General features: G+C 41.8%; 1 long non-coding RNA gene across 1 annotated transcript in view; it reads right to left on the bottom strand.

Annotated features, from left to right (window-relative positions):
• The window catches only part of LOC146817308 (uncharacterized), a 226345-nt gene extending 210137 nt beyond the window's left edge, over positions 1-16208 (bottom strand). Inside the window, exons 1-2 of the long non-coding RNA XR_014962528.1 lie at positions 16075-16208; positions 5678-5816 (exon numbers count right to left, since the gene is read on the bottom strand). This is a non-coding gene — a long non-coding RNA (uncharacterized LOC146817308). The remainder of the gene's footprint in view (positions 1-5677; positions 5817-16074) is intronic.
• Between the last annotated feature and the right edge of the window lie 600 nt (positions 16209-16808).

Raw genomic sequence — 16808 nt, 5'->3', positions numbered from 1 at the left:
TTTATGACCCTGCCTTTTATTAATATCTGAAGCCGCCTAAGAAATGTTAAATCAGACGTCTTCTTTCTTCGCGTAGCGGGAAAGGTTGCAGACGAGAGTAAGAAGTCAGCGGCGTTCAAATGTGAAAGGTGACTCAAAACACGTGGTTAATTATAAAATATGCCTGACTGTACTGTTTCAAGGTGCCTGGACTATCATAACTTAATTTTACATGTTTTAATTAATAGAAACCATTATACTTTTCAGGGCAACGGGAAGACGCTGTGAAGTGGACCATGCGTGCCCGTCTCACGCTTGTGTGCGGTTAGAAGTGAAGTCGCTGTTCCTGAAAAATCCCCGGAACGGCTTGACAGCTGGTTAGATGTTCCCTTGACAACTGCTCTGGTTAATCATGTGTGTAAATGAAGCCACGGCGCCAAGGTTCTGCGGGAGTCATTCCAGATCCCCTCTTTATTATCACCACTTTGCAGGTAGAGCGCCGCGCTCGATCAGCTTTACGCTGTTTGGAATTTTCAATCTCTCTCTTGGTGTTGTCAAGCCAAATAGGCAGAGAGGAAAACAAACATTGATTTGAGGGATATTTCGGAGGCCGGTGTTCACCTAGAAATTGCAGGGGCGTGCAGAAGACTGACGGCTTTCTTCCCCCACCCTCTAGACGCTTTCTTTTATTTTTTCCGGGGGCGGTGTGTTGCTTCACCTGGCTGCCGTTGGGAAATCTATGTTGATGGAAACAAGGAAGTGGCTCGTGTCTTCCCTGTTAGAACGAGGCCACAGTCGAAAGCTTTTGCTGTTATGATTAACCTTGTTTGCGTGACTTTCAATTTGAATTTGCTAGAATGGCGCCTGCGGTGCTCTGGGAAGGAAGGTGGCGAGGATGCGACCGACACTCTACGCAGACCATATCTCTGAGTACATTTTAAAAAACATGTTTGCGAGGCCAGCAACGTTGACTTTTTGCACAATTACACGATTTAATTATAATATATGAAAGGTGCATTTCAATGGAACCTTCATCATTCAGGTTGTAAAGTATATATTCAGTTAAAAAACTTTTTGCGGTGTATCCCTTGATATGAATTGTGAGCCTAGGCAATCGTGCCATCAATTTGGCCTCCATTTCTACTTTTCAACGTGTGTGCAGCCACTGGAGTTTCAGTCATGTTACTCTACTGCCATCTAATGATAACAAAAAATAGAACGCTGCTCATGTTTTTAGACACAGCATTTTTTTTTTAAATTGAACACATATGACTTGAAAGTGCAACACGAGAAATATAAGAATATGTTGGGTGATCGGTGTACCTCATCACCACAGAATCAAATTGACAGCAGCGCATTGGTCTTGTCAAGCAAAATAAATACTTTGGGGAGAGGATGTGGCTTAACGGCTAGAGCAGTAGACCCCCCCACCCCCCGAAGCTGGGGAACCGGGTTAGAGTCTTGGCAAGGGCGCACAACATCCTGTGATTCTGGCAAATCCCTTAATCTCCACATGTCTAACAAAATGGATGTGTCCATCTGCAACACAACTGGTGCTCATGTAAAGTGCTCTGATACCTTCGGGTCAGGTTTGCTCTATATATAACTCTAGGGGAAAATAATGCTCATTATTTGGTGAGGTAAGTAAAATACAACACATCGAAAAAAGCACAACAGTAGTACTAGGGTTTTGCAAATCAAACAAAGAGTAGAAGACAATATATTCCAGACCCGAGATCTGATATTCATATGATATGAGGTGGCTAAAGTGGCATTGTGAGGCTAAGTGGGCCGTGCGCAACAAAGGCAAATACATACAGCTGGATGGGTGAGGGTCGGACAGACCTATATGGGGGTAATCTGGCAGTGCCCGAGGAAGTGGTCTGACAGATCAGTGTGTGGCTGTTTTTTTGGCTTTTTGTGTGTCTGGTTTATGGTCTGGTGGGACGGTTTTTTGCGTTGATTTCTCTAATATTACCACAAGCATTGCCTGCCAGCTGTAAGCATACATGCATGCAGTCTCCCATATCTTGCAAAATGCCTATATAGCTTGTCTTTATAAGCTTAAAACTACCCTGGTTTACAAATGTGGGCCGCCTTATCAGCTATCTGATTTGCTATTGGGGTCACTTTCAATTCGGAGGCAAGGCCTGTTTTCTGTCCCAGTCTGAGGTTGTTAAACTGAGAACCCGTATATGCATGCTGAATTACCACCCTCTTCCAAGTACCAGTCCTTGGCTGTAAGGCAAGACCTATCTTCCTTCCAGGAATTTCAGTTGCAAAAGTTGCAGGCCCCTTTCACACCATTAAGGTGCAGCAAATGCCCTGATAATAAACACAATATCCGTGTCAACGGAGCAGTGCTATTGGTGCAGAGCTCGTCTTTTCCTGGGGTCAAGCCAACCTTTGACTTTCTCCCAGGAGTGTGAGGGGGTGGAATTGTGGTGTGTGTCTGTTGATGATGTCTCCTTTTGACCTGCTGGCCTAAGCTGAGTGAAAACTCAGCTGTCCCACATAAAATTTTGGGAGGAACTTACTCATGCTTAAACAGCTTGATTGTTGTAATGGCAAGAATGTGTCCGAAGCGGTGATCAGCTGTGAGCTTGTGGTGCAGGGATTCTGTGCACACGGAACTATGCGTAGGATTATGGAACCTTAGTGTATAGGGACTGAGTCTTCCTACCACCTTGGTACCCATGAGCCCAGGACTGACTATCTATAGTGTCTCGCCTGCTCTTCTACTCACTCACAGAGATTAAGTGATTAGACACCCCAGGAATCGCGGTTGCAAGACACACGCTTGTGCTCACACTCTTGTACTGGTCTACAATAAGATCTGACAGAGACACAAACAAGTTTAAAATATTTATTTTAACTAACGTGCTCTAATATGCAGTATACGTGCCACAGCAATCAGGAAAATGCATAACACTAATATGGTAAGCATAACAATTAGTTCGTAAATCATGAAAGGAGCTGCCATTATAAAAAAAAAGACAGTGTAGCCTATGCTCCCTCCCCTTGTTTAGAAGTAGAAGGATTATATATCAGAAGATCTCTGGGCATTATCTGCAGACCCCCGTACCTCAATCTTTAGATGGTAGTTCTACATCATAGGTGCTGTCTTGCTCTTCTCCATGGAAAGGTCCCTCTCCAAGTGTGTGCAACCTATTCCTGTATTCCAATAAGACCAAAGTACATATACCCAAACATCAGGTGCATCAGTATGTTTCGTCTAGGTGCTTTGGCCTGACCAGAACAGCATAGCAAGGGACATTGTTGATCGACGTTGATCGCAATGTTCAGACTAAATCCCAGGAACCTGCAGAGTGTGAACATAGCAATAGGTTCTCTTGTGAAAACGGCTAAAGAGGCATTTGCAAAATAGACTTGTGTAGTAACGTGTGCAAAACAGCGAACAATCTGCAGCGTACTCATGCTAACTTAGAAAAAACAACAATGTCCCCATGGGCCGTGTGACACTTGCACTCCAAACTACTGTACAAAAAGTGCTCACAATCGCAGATCGCAACCTTTCAAAATGCACTGCTTGGTTAGGATCATAGAGCTAAATGATGCCAAACATTTGTAGTGATAAAAGTATTTTAAATCTTATAGGGACAGTATTGTAATTAGGAAATTAACATCCTAATGGAAAAAATATGCTTTGGAACCTCAGAATTATCAAAAATACTAGGAACTCACTTCTAATTGCTTTTTTATCTGTAGATTTGTTGTGGGTGTTATGATTAATGTTTGCTGGGATACATGACCTTCTGAGAAATGAAATGATGCTAGTGTGTAAATGCAAAAATAAACAAAAAAAATAGTGTCACTTTCCTTACATGCAGTTTTATATAGTACAAACTTGGCCCAGAGGCATTGGAGCACTTTAAACAGCATCAGATAAAATTACAGAGGGTCACATTCATCTTTCAGGTTCATGTAGATTAAGTGATTTGCCCAGAATCACAGATGTTGAGCTAATGCTGGGATTTGAACCTCATTCCCCAGTTTCAAGGTCAACTAAGGCCAATGTTGATTGCAGTAATTGATATTTGGCAGACACAGGAGAATAGCAGAGACAGATTTATCTCCGCCTGTTGCATGGAGTAGATGGGGAAAAAAATAAACTGACAAGCTCCCTCACTGGCTCTCACTTACTCCCCACCACTCCTGCAGTCCTCTCCCCTGCCCCAGTCCCCTGCAAAGCAAGTGCTAATGGCTTCCCATCAGCAGCTCCTTGGGCCTTTTTCACACCAAGAGGGAGCCAGACACTCCTCGTGCTGTGACTGATGGAGCAGCCCATTGTCATTCTGCCTAGGACATGAGGCCAATGGCCTGTCTTCTTGTGCATGGGGTCAAGCTAAATATATGTTTAATAGGGCTATAACAACAACCTTTCATATTGTGCACCAGGGCTGGAGTCCTTAGTAGACCAAAAAAACAGCCCACTAACTGCCTTAGCCAGAGCCTTATCGGCCGATTACTGATTGCCCAGCTTGCCAATCTGAGGCTGCTCTCAGTGGATGCAGCAGCTCCATGCTGATGGATAGCAAAGTGAAAGAAGCTCATAAATTGGGGCTGCTTTCATTGGATGATCGTGTGCATTGGCAGGCGTAATCTGGCACATACAGGCATGTGCATACATAATGTCTCTGGACACCTGGACACCTGGGAATTAATAAGGGTCGCTTCTTGTCTGCAACCAAATCAAAGTACCAGTTTTTACCATTATTCACAGAAACATTTTTTTATGTGGTTCACATTGGTGCAGTGCTGTCATTTATTGTGCACAATTAACACATTTTATTGCTTAAAAACCATTTCCTAAATAATCAGCTTGGGGGTACATTATATATGCTAGCATCAGAATTTAAGGGCCTAAACTCCTTTGGCTTTATAAGGGCCTCACCCCATTTCTGTTTACCTTTACTGACTGAGTGCACATAACCTTTTTTACCTTTAAAACAAAGCATATTTTTTCTAGCACTTCTAGCACTTAAACTTTTTTTTTTCAAGAATTCTACTTCTCCCTCATGTTTTCAAGAAAGATATCAGAACCGTACCCATCTGAGATTGGCGTTGCCAACACTAGAACTTCCTATGAATCCACCACTTTCTGAGCCCCTTAGATTTTACAAACAAGCGAAGCAAGTTCCAATCCTTAGCCTCTGAGGAACCCTAAGCTAATGGGCACTCCAAAAAATTAATATAATGGTTGTTGTATTTTAAAAGACTATATGGACTTGTATTAGAGTGATCAAACATAACAGCCCTTTTTTCAAAATTTCATTTAACTTTTATACTTTTCAAAAGAGGTCTCCAATATTATGAGTTGGGAAGTTGTGAGTCCTTCCCAAGTAATAATTCCAAAAATCATGTCAGGTCCATCACACAAGTTCAGTAAAATAAATGTTGGATCAACACCTGGAAGATCTGGCACAGAGCTGACAGGTTTACCTTAAGTAAAACCTTTTAGATATTTAGCATACAAAAAAACTTAAGAGGTCAAAACACAATAAAGCAACCACACAATAAAAATCCCACAACCAATTTCTAAAAATCTATAAAAAATGTATAAGAAAAATGACTCAAAAACCAGGAGCGGCCTGTGCAGGTAAGTTCAGTGGGGCGGGGAGGGAGTCGACAGACAACGACGAGTTAAAATTACATTTAAAAAAAGAAAAACACTTACCTTGTGCTCGCCCCATCACCGAGTCGGCAAGCAAGCCTAGCGAGCCTAGAGAGCACCATAAGGCGAGGTTTGGGGGGGTCATCCTCACCGTTTTTGTAATCAACACCGCAGATTATGCGAGATTAGCAAATGGCCTCACCTGGGGGTACAAAGGCGACAATGGAAAGGCGCAACATTTAACATCTTGCCAGTGGATGCCACACAACAACCTTTTCAGTAATGTATCTCCTCTGAAGAATACTGCCTTAGATTCCTTTAAATACCAATGTGTACTGTGGTTTAAAAACACATAGCCTCCACCCCCACGAAATCTGAACAAAAAAAGTTGAACATGTTAGGTACTAAAATTCACCACATGCAGATCAGCAAATTGTCACATTCGACTCGCAAAGCACTACTGCACAGCAAGAGATGTATCTGTCCCTTCTCTTGAAATATATCAAGGTGTGTGTGTTTTTTAAGAAACAACAGTTTATGCAGGGCTCTACCCCAAATTGTTTAGGAGACCCTTATGTCAGGTATTAGCCTACGCTCACTTACCACCAGCCGTGCGCCATGTCTGTGTTTGTATTAAGCACAATACTACAGCTTTTGATAGATGTGCCTCTTTAAGCCCAGATAGCACATTTGAACATGTTAGTATTCTTTGTAGGAGTAGAAGCCAAGCTCATACTCTACGGGTTCCAAATACATAATCAAAGTGAAAGTGGGTAAACTTTGGCTACAGATCCCGTGGCACATCACTGTGCTCACCTCACGAGGGTGAGGGAGCGCGCAGCGCCACCAAGCTTCAAATGCATGAACAGCTTGTGTATCAGGGAGCCCTGACAACTGGATTTGTCATGAAGCGATATTCACGGCACTTCCTCTCATTATACAGGTTTTGTATAAATGAAATCCTTATAATTTACGTTATTTTTCTCTAGGGGAAAGTGGGCTGTCGAAGCCGCCCACAGTTTGTTACGCAATCTTACATTGAGAATAGGTAATATGCACAGTTTGTCAAGTGAGCAGTGTATATTAAATGAACTGAGTCAACGGACTTATTTTGGGGTACTATAATAGCATGCAGCAACAGTCCCTCTGTTATTCAACCCAAAGCAGTCCGCTGCTGTTGTGTTTACATTCTTAGTGTGTTCTTAGTTCTTAATTCTGTATGATGACAGCTTAGTGTTCTTGGTAGAACGTGTTAGGTCATTATGGAATGTATCTTTTGTATTGTGAGACAGTTACTAGACTTGAGGAGGACTGTTTGTATGCTGGTCTGCTCTTCGAGTTATTAAAGGATATTGCTACCTTTATCCTGATTCCTGCATCTTCATTACACTGGCGACGAGTTTCGAAGAGCGGATGAACCCACATTAACCTTGGAAGCACTATTAAGAAGATTGTCAAGCTGGGAGGAAGTTACGAACTTATGCTGTTCGGGAGCATCGGAAGATAAAAGGGAACCGGAGCGAGCGGAGCGGACAACGGAGCTTAATCTTCAAGTTAAACGAAGAAAGTAAGACTGGGAGGTCAAGTAATTGACGTGAGAGCCTACCTGAATCCGTTGAGTCTCGAGCTCGTCTTCGCCATTGCGGTGTCTCGAGCGCGCCCTTGCTGCCTGTATTTTGTGCGCGATCATCAAGCCGAGCGCGGAAGCGTCGTAGCAACGTGCGTGCGTAACCCTGTGTACGCGTTGCTAGGATACCATCACTCCGTGGCAGAACAAGGAAATAACGCGCAGAGCAACGTTTCAACACATTTAACACAGCGCAATCGTGATTCAGAGGAATTAGAAGTCAACGCTACGTTTGCACTGAATTTTTCAGCGGAAGGAGTAATCAAAAGTGTTGTGGATCCAGTTTAGAGTATTTCGTTTATATATATATTTTTTTGTTGCTTCAAGGATATTCATTTGCAATTGCTCCAGCACAAACAGCGTACCTACTTGCCGGTAATCAAACCGGGTTTCAACGAGGAGTACTATATACAATTTTAAAAGTTTTATCTTGAGACTAAGCAAGTAATAATCTAACACATTATGAATCAACCCAATTATAATATTACAGCCCCACAAGCATTTTGGGTTTCAGGAACAGAACCTCCTTTGAAATGGTTGGAGTGGAAACCTTACTTTTGAAATTACATTGATGCATTGGATGAAGAAGGGAAAATGTCTCATGCGCAAAAGAAAAGATTACTGTTACATGCATTGGGTCCAGTTGGGTTAAAAGTGTATGAAGGAATGTCTAAACCTTGTTTTCCAGGTGATATGAATGTATATGCTTTGACCTTACTACATTTGGATACCTATTTTGCGCCTAAGGTCTGCATTGGCGTTACGAGGTATAAATTCTTTTCTAGGAAGCAAACTAAAGACGAAAGTATTGATCATTACTTAGCGGATTTGAAAAAAATGGTTTTAGATTGCAAATTTGGGGTGTTACAAGAGGATCTAATAAGGGACCAAATAGTAATGCATGCCTTTAACCCCACAATACAAGATAGACTATGGATAAATGGTGACGCACCTTTGGATGATATTCTGGCTATTGTGCGTAAAGCAGAAATTTCGGGCAGATGTGCTACTGTTCTCAAACAAGATAATAGTATTGCTGATGTTGTACGTAAGGTTAATGTGAGTGAAAAAAAAGAAAAGTAATTCGAGTTTTAAACCTGCTTTTACTAAATATGCACCTCCTAATGGATCTAAACCTAAATGCTATAGATGCAACAGTTTGGAACATTTAGCAGATAACAAAATGTGCCCTGCACTTAAATTCAAATGTACTTATTGTGGACTTAAAGGTCATTTTGCTAAAGCCTGTAGAAGACGTAAAAGCAGTGTAAGGTTTGTCAACAACTCGGATGAAAGCTATCAAGGTGCTAGTGAGACTGAAGGAAATGGTGATGAGGGGGATTTGGTCATGAATTTACATGATAAATTAGTACTAAATATTGATGAGGGAACCATGGTCAACAAACCAATGTGTTTGATGGATATTGGTGGGGTAGATATCAAAATCTACGCAGACTCAGGCTCACCTTTCACAATCATTAATGAAGAATTATGGAAATCTTCTTTTATACAAAAGGTGGGTGCACAGTTATTGGAACCTGACATTCACCCTGAAGGGTATGGTGGTGAAACCATTGATCTTCTGGGTTATCGTTGGTTTGTTTTTAAATTCAAAGGAAGAGAGTGCAGAGGGAAATTATATATTGCGAAAAAGGGACCACCAGTTCTCGGATGGTTTGACCAAAAACAATTACATATAATTTTGGACCCCAACAGTAGTGAACAAGTGTTGGTTGTTGATGACAGTAAGACAGTGAGTAAGGAAATTTTAAAGGAATTTCCGAACGTTTTTAGTAGTGCTCTAGGTAATCTTAGAAAATTTGAGCACAAAATTATTCTAAAACAAGATGCGTCTCCCAAAGTACACAAATGCAGGAATATTCCTATTTTGGTTAGGGAGGAAGTTAGTAAGGAATTGGATAAATTGGTGTCTAATAATATTATCGAACCTACTGAGGCCTCAGATTGGGTTTCTCCGATTGTCGTAGCGAGACGTAGTAACGGAAAAATTCGGCTCTGTGTAGATTTGAGGTACCTGAACAGCAATATTGTTGTGGACAGGTTTCCGTTACCAAAAATTAATGAAATGGTTTCTAATTTAAACAATGCAAAGTGGTTTTCGACCATAGATCTGTCATCAGCGTATCATCAGATCTCCTTGTCCCCAGAATCAATGAAACTTACATCCTTTATCACCCCCTTCGGGTGTTTTCAATATAAACGCATGCCTTTCGGTTTGGCCTCAGCCGCTGCTGTTTTTCAACGGTTGATGTACCATCTTTTCAAGGAGGAACAAGGCGTTATGTTTTTTCAAGATGACATTCTTGTTTCTGGCTGTGATGAGGAAGAGCATATGGCTAGGTTAAAAAAAGTGTTAAGCATTCTGCAAAGTAATGGTCTTACGGTTGAGCATTCGAAGTGTAAATTTGCACAAAAAAGTGTAACCTATTTAGGTCATATTATTGATGAAGAAGGGGTGAAACCTAAACCTTCTTTAGTTTCTGCCATTGCCGAAGCTCCTACACCGTCCGGTAAGGACGATGTTAGATCCTTTTTAGGTATGGCAGAGTTTTGTTCGAAATATGTGTCTAATTTTGCAACAAAAACATACAATATTCGTCAGCTTTTAAAAAAAAAACAGTACCTTTGTGTGGTCACAAGATTGTGACACTGATTTTAAGACCATTAAAGAAGCCATAGCAAAAGCTACTGCTCTTCATAGTTTTGATCCTTCGTTAAATAGTGTAGTTACTACAGATGCTAGTAACCAGGGCCTTGGAGCTGTTTTATCTCAAGTTGACAATCAGGGCATGGAAAACATTATAGCTTATGCATCCAGGTCATTGTCACCTTGTGAGGAGAAATATCCAATAATAGAAAGAGAAGCGTTAGCGTGTGCATGGGCGTTAGAGCATTTCAAATCTTTTATTTGGGGGAAACCATGTGTTCTTCGATGTGACCACAAGCCTTTGATTAAGATCTTAACTACAGAAGGTGCTATCACTGCTTCAGCAAGATTAGCTAGGATCTCTATGAGAATGCAATTTTTTTTATATAAGGTGGTTTATGTACCGGGCAAAAGTAATGTGGTTGCAGATTTTCTATCAAGAATGCCCTTAATGTTGGAACAATGTGAAAACAATGAATGGAATGAATTACATATTGCCTTTGTACAAGATCAGGGTTTTTCTGCAATTGATAGAGAAGAGTGGGATAAGCAATATTTGGATGACAACATTCTCCAAGCAGTAATTTCTTTTATCACGAATGGCTGGCCTAAGGATAAAAAATTATTGAATGCAGACTATAGACCGTATTGGGAGGTTAGGTCTGAGTTGTCTATTTCTCATAAGTCTCTTCTGAGGGGGGAGAGGATAATTCCACCAGGGAATTTGCGTGAAGGAATTGTAGATTTATGTCACGAAGGCCATCCAGGAATTGTTAGGACGAAGTCACTGGTTAAAAGATTGTTTTGGTGGCCAAACTTTGATTCTCAAATTGAAAGAGTAGTAAGAGATTGCACCATCTGTGCTTCTTCGGATAAAATTTTGCAAACTTTTCGTCCTCCAATGGCTACTGGTTTTGTACCTAAAAACCCGTGGGAGTGCATTGCAGTTGACATCATGGGACCTATTAGTAATAGAGATGGTTCTCATTGTTATTTGCTTGTCCTTATTGACTTATTTTCTAGGTGGCCAGTTGTTAAAATTGTGGAAAGTGCAGATACAGAGTCGGTTCTACTATTTTTGGATGAGACATTTGTGATTGAGGGTATTCCTTCATATATACTTACTGATAATGGGGTACAGTTTTTATCTTTAAAAGCTACCATGTATTTCAAAAAATTAGGCATTACACATAAAACTACTTCACTCTATAACCCTAGTGGCAATGGAATGGTTGAAAGATTCAACAGGGTTCTTAAAAACACTATTCAACTTTCACTGAAGAGTAATCTTGATTGGCCAACTCAAGTTGGGAAAACAGTGTGGAATTATCGTATTACTGTAAATGACTCAACTGGATATTCTCCCTTTATACTTATGAAAGGGAGAAATCCTAGGTCTAAGGCTATTCCCACGTGGTTATTTTCGAATGAGGTGCAACCTTGGTCTAGGGAAGAAGTGAGTGCTCGTATGGAACGTGTGCATGATAGGAACAAAGCTTATTATGACATGAAACATAGTGCTAAAGAAGTTGTCATTGATGTAGGTGATTGGGTACGTATTAAAAAACCGTTCAAGGTTCAAAAGGGGGTTTCTCAATTCTCTGAACCCATTAAAGTAATTGAAGTTCTACTTAACTCTGTGAGGGTTAGTGATGGTAGGGTTTGGAATTTAACCAGAGTTGCCAAGTGCAAGAATGACCTTGCTAATTATAATTGGATGCCTGATGATTTAGATGATTGTATTTCTGGAGAGGTTCCTTCCATCTATACTCAGGACAGTTGTTCAAATACTACCATGTCTGATGTTAATGTTAACACTGGGGTTTCTGCACAAGCCTTTGTAACCTCAGATTTTACTGTTTCTGACTCCTCTTCTCCTATGGATGGATCGATTTCTCATCGTCGTTCGTCAAGAAAGAGGGTGGTGCCTTCCTGGTTAAAAGATTACATTGTCACCAATAAGTAGGTTTAGTATCGCTTAAGTTATTAAATGTTCATATCCATTTGATATTTTTTTATGGTGTTAACTATTAGGGAATTTTAGTGTTTTTAAGTTGTTTTTATGATTATTATTTTTATGTTTTTTTTTTAGCTTTCGTTTTTGTTTTGGGAAAAAGGGGGATGTGTTGTGTTTACATTCTTAGTGTGTTCTTAGTTCTTAATTCTGTATGATGACAGCTTAGTGTTCTTGGTAGAACGTGTTAGGTCATTATGGAATGTATCTTTTGTATTGTGAGACAGTTACTAGACTTGAGGAGGACTGTTTGTATGCTGGTCTGCTCTTCGAGTTATTAAAGGATATTGCTACCTTTATCCTGATTCCTGCATCTTCATTACAGCTGCGAAGGTACAATGGGGTTTAGTCGATGTGTTGTGGCTGAATTAGATTGTTGAGTGTGGAGCTGCACAAACCCTGTGACCTGGCTGTCCCTCCAAGGGTCCACCAGTCACTATGAAACACGGCTGCACGTGCAGCTGAACGACCTCAGGCCTCATGCTCAATCCAAATTTGTATGGGGGAAAGATGTAGTATGTCGAGTTCTGCAGCTTAGGATGGGTAATAATGTGATCCATTTTCACATTATTTCCCATTTTGGCCTGTGAAACTGGGAATGGTGAGATTATGCAACACCTGGGAAATACCTAATTTTACTGTATCTGTATTTAACATGTGCGGTATTACATCACCCAGTAAAGGGACATGATCTCTTACTGTGGCCCAACATTTTGTACATCAGCATCACATCTCCCTCTAGCTACAAGTATAATGGGCCTGCGTCATTTCATCTGTCAAGAAGTGGCAGAACAGTGACGTCCACTCAAGTTTCTTCTACTAAACATTCTTTTCCTACCTTGTGCTCTGAGTGGCTAATGTAAAGCAGGGCAGCAGTTCTTCTGGGTCTCACAAGCCAAATCAGCCTGCTAAACTACCTGTCGGTGTCCAAACCACTGCACTGCCAATCGTGACAAGCAACTGCTGGAACCCCGCAGTAAAACAGAACAACCCAGCATGCAGAAATGATCCGCGCTGCAAGTCCTGGCCAAAGCAGATGCTGCTACCTTGATGAGAGAGGACCAGGATTGGATCAGGCAGGTGAACCCAACGCTCATTCTGAGAGCAAGGAGCTGCGGCCTCCCACCCCTTCCTCGCATTATGCACAGAGGAGGATAGGCGGACAGATAGTCGGCCAACCTGACATGTGCACTTTGAAGTGCAAGTGTGCGTCTAGGTGAATCTTGCTGTACTGAATTTCTAAGCCCCACCCACTCATCACCAAGCATCCTGTCCCCATGGCTCATTGACAACAACAACAAAAATGCACCTACAGCCGGAAAACAAATATACTTGGTAATTCTGTTTACACCAAACTTAGGGGCTGGGTGCGGGGTACCAAACATAGTGGGCAATGCCCCAACGCTTTCACAAAGGGGCCATCACTGCAAATAGTAGAGTGCAAATCCAAGAGTCTTAAACTTTAGCTAACATCAAAATGTAGAAAATCAACACTCGCTGTGGAAAACTCTTTGGTAGTAACTGTCAATACAGCCCATCAATGCAATTTAGTTTTGGCGGTGACCATGTGGGCAGGCATTGAATCAAGGTACCAGCAGGAAACATACATCGCTAATAAAATTAAAAGCCTCCTAGTCTTTATCTGATCCTGCTCAGTATCTGTCTGGGATCTAAAAACAGCAGTGGAAAATGTGTTCATACCAAACATTGTATGAAGTGAGTGTAATCAGTGAGTCTATCTCCTGGTGAATTTTGGGGTGTGAAGGGGTAATTGTGTAGTTTCTAAAAGAAAATTATGTTTTTCCAGCAGGGCTGTATGCCATGATGGACAGCTGATGATTCAACTGCCAATCCAATCCTAAAAGTAGCTCTTACTGATCCTGGGGCCATATTATACAAGGTGCCCTGGGGGTGCAATGGGTATTTGTGCCCACTTTCCATGCCCCCAGGGTACTTTGGTATTACAGAAGGGGCTGCAAATGCTTGTGAGGCCCTTTCTGTAAGACAGATAGCCAGTGCTTAATTTGTAAAATATGAAGTCCAGGTGCTCAAAGGTTTGTCAGAGGCCACACCCACGTTCCCCAGCCCCACCCACTTCCTCCATTGGCCCCTTCCACTTACTCTAATGGCTCCACCCACATCCTCAACTATCACTGGCAGATGTAATCCCTGACCTGAATTTCTGAAAGGGTGTCTTCCGACTCTGAAGCAAAAAAGTGAATAACATCTGTGTCTAGACAATTTACTTCATATAGTGTTATATGGCCAAATTAAAAGTTAGAACAATATAATGTGGTAACTTGCTTTTAGAGTGCTAGCTAACTGTGGGCACTGTCACTTTAAAGCACTATAAATACTCGGTGTTACTATTCAGTGCATCTACTTCAGAAGGATGAATGACTAAGTGGGATGCTTTCAGATTACACACACACACATATATACACCCCTCTCAACAGCTAGAACATATATCACTGAGCTATCTTCCCACGGAAGGAGTGTTGGTCACAGTTCAGGCGTGTAACTTATGCTTTACTTGTTAAACACAGTATCACAACATGACATACTTCCCATGAACGTGATGCTGTAAGAAAGAGAGGAGGGGGGGTGTGCATTTAGAAAGAAAAAGAAGCAGTCTCAAGGGCAACTGTGTAGACAACTGGAGTTTTTAACAATGCATTAAGGCATGTTGTGTGGTCTTATTTTCACCATGGTGAGGTTTTCTTCTGGGATTTGCATTTACCTCCTTGCTTTGAGATTGGAAGGACAGTTGTCCTTCTCAATATGAATGCAAGTTGTCAGGGAGGTCAAAATGCGATACTCAACATTATGACGCAGGCGAACATTACACCGGGGCAACACAGCTAACAGGGTTCCCTGCCTTAACTGAGGCAACAAAAATATCCACCATACAAATATCAGTGCCAAAAATATCTACTACAATAAACTCGACCTGCTCTTACGCTGTTTACATACCGTAATTATCACTATATTGTTTTTTTCATTAACAATTTAGATATTTCAATAAAAATCACTTCCAGCCAGGCTAACGTTATGAACCAGGCTAACTTACTATTCCAATTCCAGTCCCTGCAGGAAAGAAGTGCTTGGTGATGTCTTGATACGTAGTTATGAAAGGGCACGCCACACTCAGATTCAGAGGGGGCTCATGGACGACTAAGCAAGCTGAGGAGGTGGTGGGTGGGGGGTAGGTTGAGTGAATAGCATACGTTGAACTGCAGCTGTAAACATTTCATTTTGGTTGGAAATGCCTACTCTCTCTAACCGCCCGAGGACGATGGTCTTTTGAGAAAAAGTAGGGGAACTGTTCGTCTAAAATTTTAAAAGTATGGGTAAGTGTTGCCCCTCAGATTCCCCTGCTTCAACCACTGCTCTACCCTGGTGCGTTGTTTGGTGCTGGGGACAAGATATGTTTGGTTTAAAAACCTCTGGTGAATGAAAAACCCACCAGCAACTAGGCACAAACAGGGCTCCGTGATTAGCAAGAAAGGAGGCTAGTGAACAGTCCACACTTACTTCAGGAGGTGGCAGAGAAATTTGATCCCAGCCACAGTCTGACACGAATAAACATACAAAAATGGAATTGTATGCTACATAAGTGGGATGAGTATTAATATAGTTATCAGGGCCTAGAGACCAGACAAATGCTACTGTGTGCTACAGAAGTGTTATTATTCCCACCATCATCCTCACAGCACTTCTAGCATCACAAACCCAAATCTAGCACAGCATATTGTAATCATTAGTAATTCATGGTATTGCCTGTGAAAGCACGTCCTGGCTACGGCACACTCAGTCAGGAGAGGAATTGCTGAACGCCAATTTCCCCCCCAAAAAAGCTGTGCCCAGGGATTGACAAACCGATTCCATGGCCTGCCTGAGCGGGATAGATGAGAGCCCCGCAATTGTGACAGGTGATGAAAGACTCCGTTGCACAGCTGATATATTTACAATACAATTCTCGGAAAACCAGCGCGACACTTGCACTGCCGATTTATCTGTGGGAATTGGAATGCTCAAGAAGCTGGGATTTAGAACCGTGAAGCACAGCACCTCCTTCTCAGATCAATCCCTGCAAGATGTAGTGAATAGAATAATACACACGTGTTTAAAATGGAAACAACAACACTCACCAAAGCTCAGATCCAGCAGACATGATGAATTTGGCTGAGAACTGCCAATTTAAATCTTCCTTCTAAAGATGTGCATAAAACGGCACGGCGTTTGAGTGAGGCGGTGCTGGTGCGTCGAGACTCGCGCGTGTGTGCAGGGCGCGGAATGTTGAAAAAGGTTACGCACGCTGCGGCAGATGCCGCTGGCCCACAGTACCAAATCCTGCCGAATCAGCGGCAAATTGGTATGCATTATTGTAGGCACTGTCTTTTATCTTAAAATATACACCCATATACTGTTCCAAGCAGGTGTGCTGCCTTCCAGTCACAGGCCGTAATTATGCCTGGAAACTCCTTTTCGTGAGTTACAGCATCTTGATTCTTTTGACATTCGACAATGATAATGCAAACAATTAGGCCCCAGTATTAACAATAAAAATATTTGCAGTTTAATGTACCTTACAAATGCCATACTACGAGTCTCTCCGAACTCCAGTGATCTTGGAATTCCATGTGCACAGCAGCACAAAAAATTATGTTAAATCTATGCAGCCGGTGAAATTCGATCCGCCAGCCAAGGTCTCCTGCCCCCACCGCAGCTCCAAACATAACAAATGTTTGAAGCAGGGCAGCGCCTCAGCAGCACTCTTCACCAGGGACTCGGGAGAAAGAGTGGGAACACTGCAGTCATTTCACATCATGCATTTGTTGATGTGAGTTGGCACTCAGCTGTAGACCCGGCCCTTATAAATAAG

This window comes from Triturus cristatus, chromosome 6 (assembly GCF_964204655.1).
Source record: "Triturus cristatus chromosome 6, aTriCri1.1, whole genome shotgun sequence".
Taxonomy (NCBI): Eukaryota; Metazoa; Chordata; class Amphibia; order Caudata; family Salamandridae; genus Triturus; species Triturus cristatus.
This window is presented reverse-complemented; position numbering and strand designations above follow the sequence as displayed.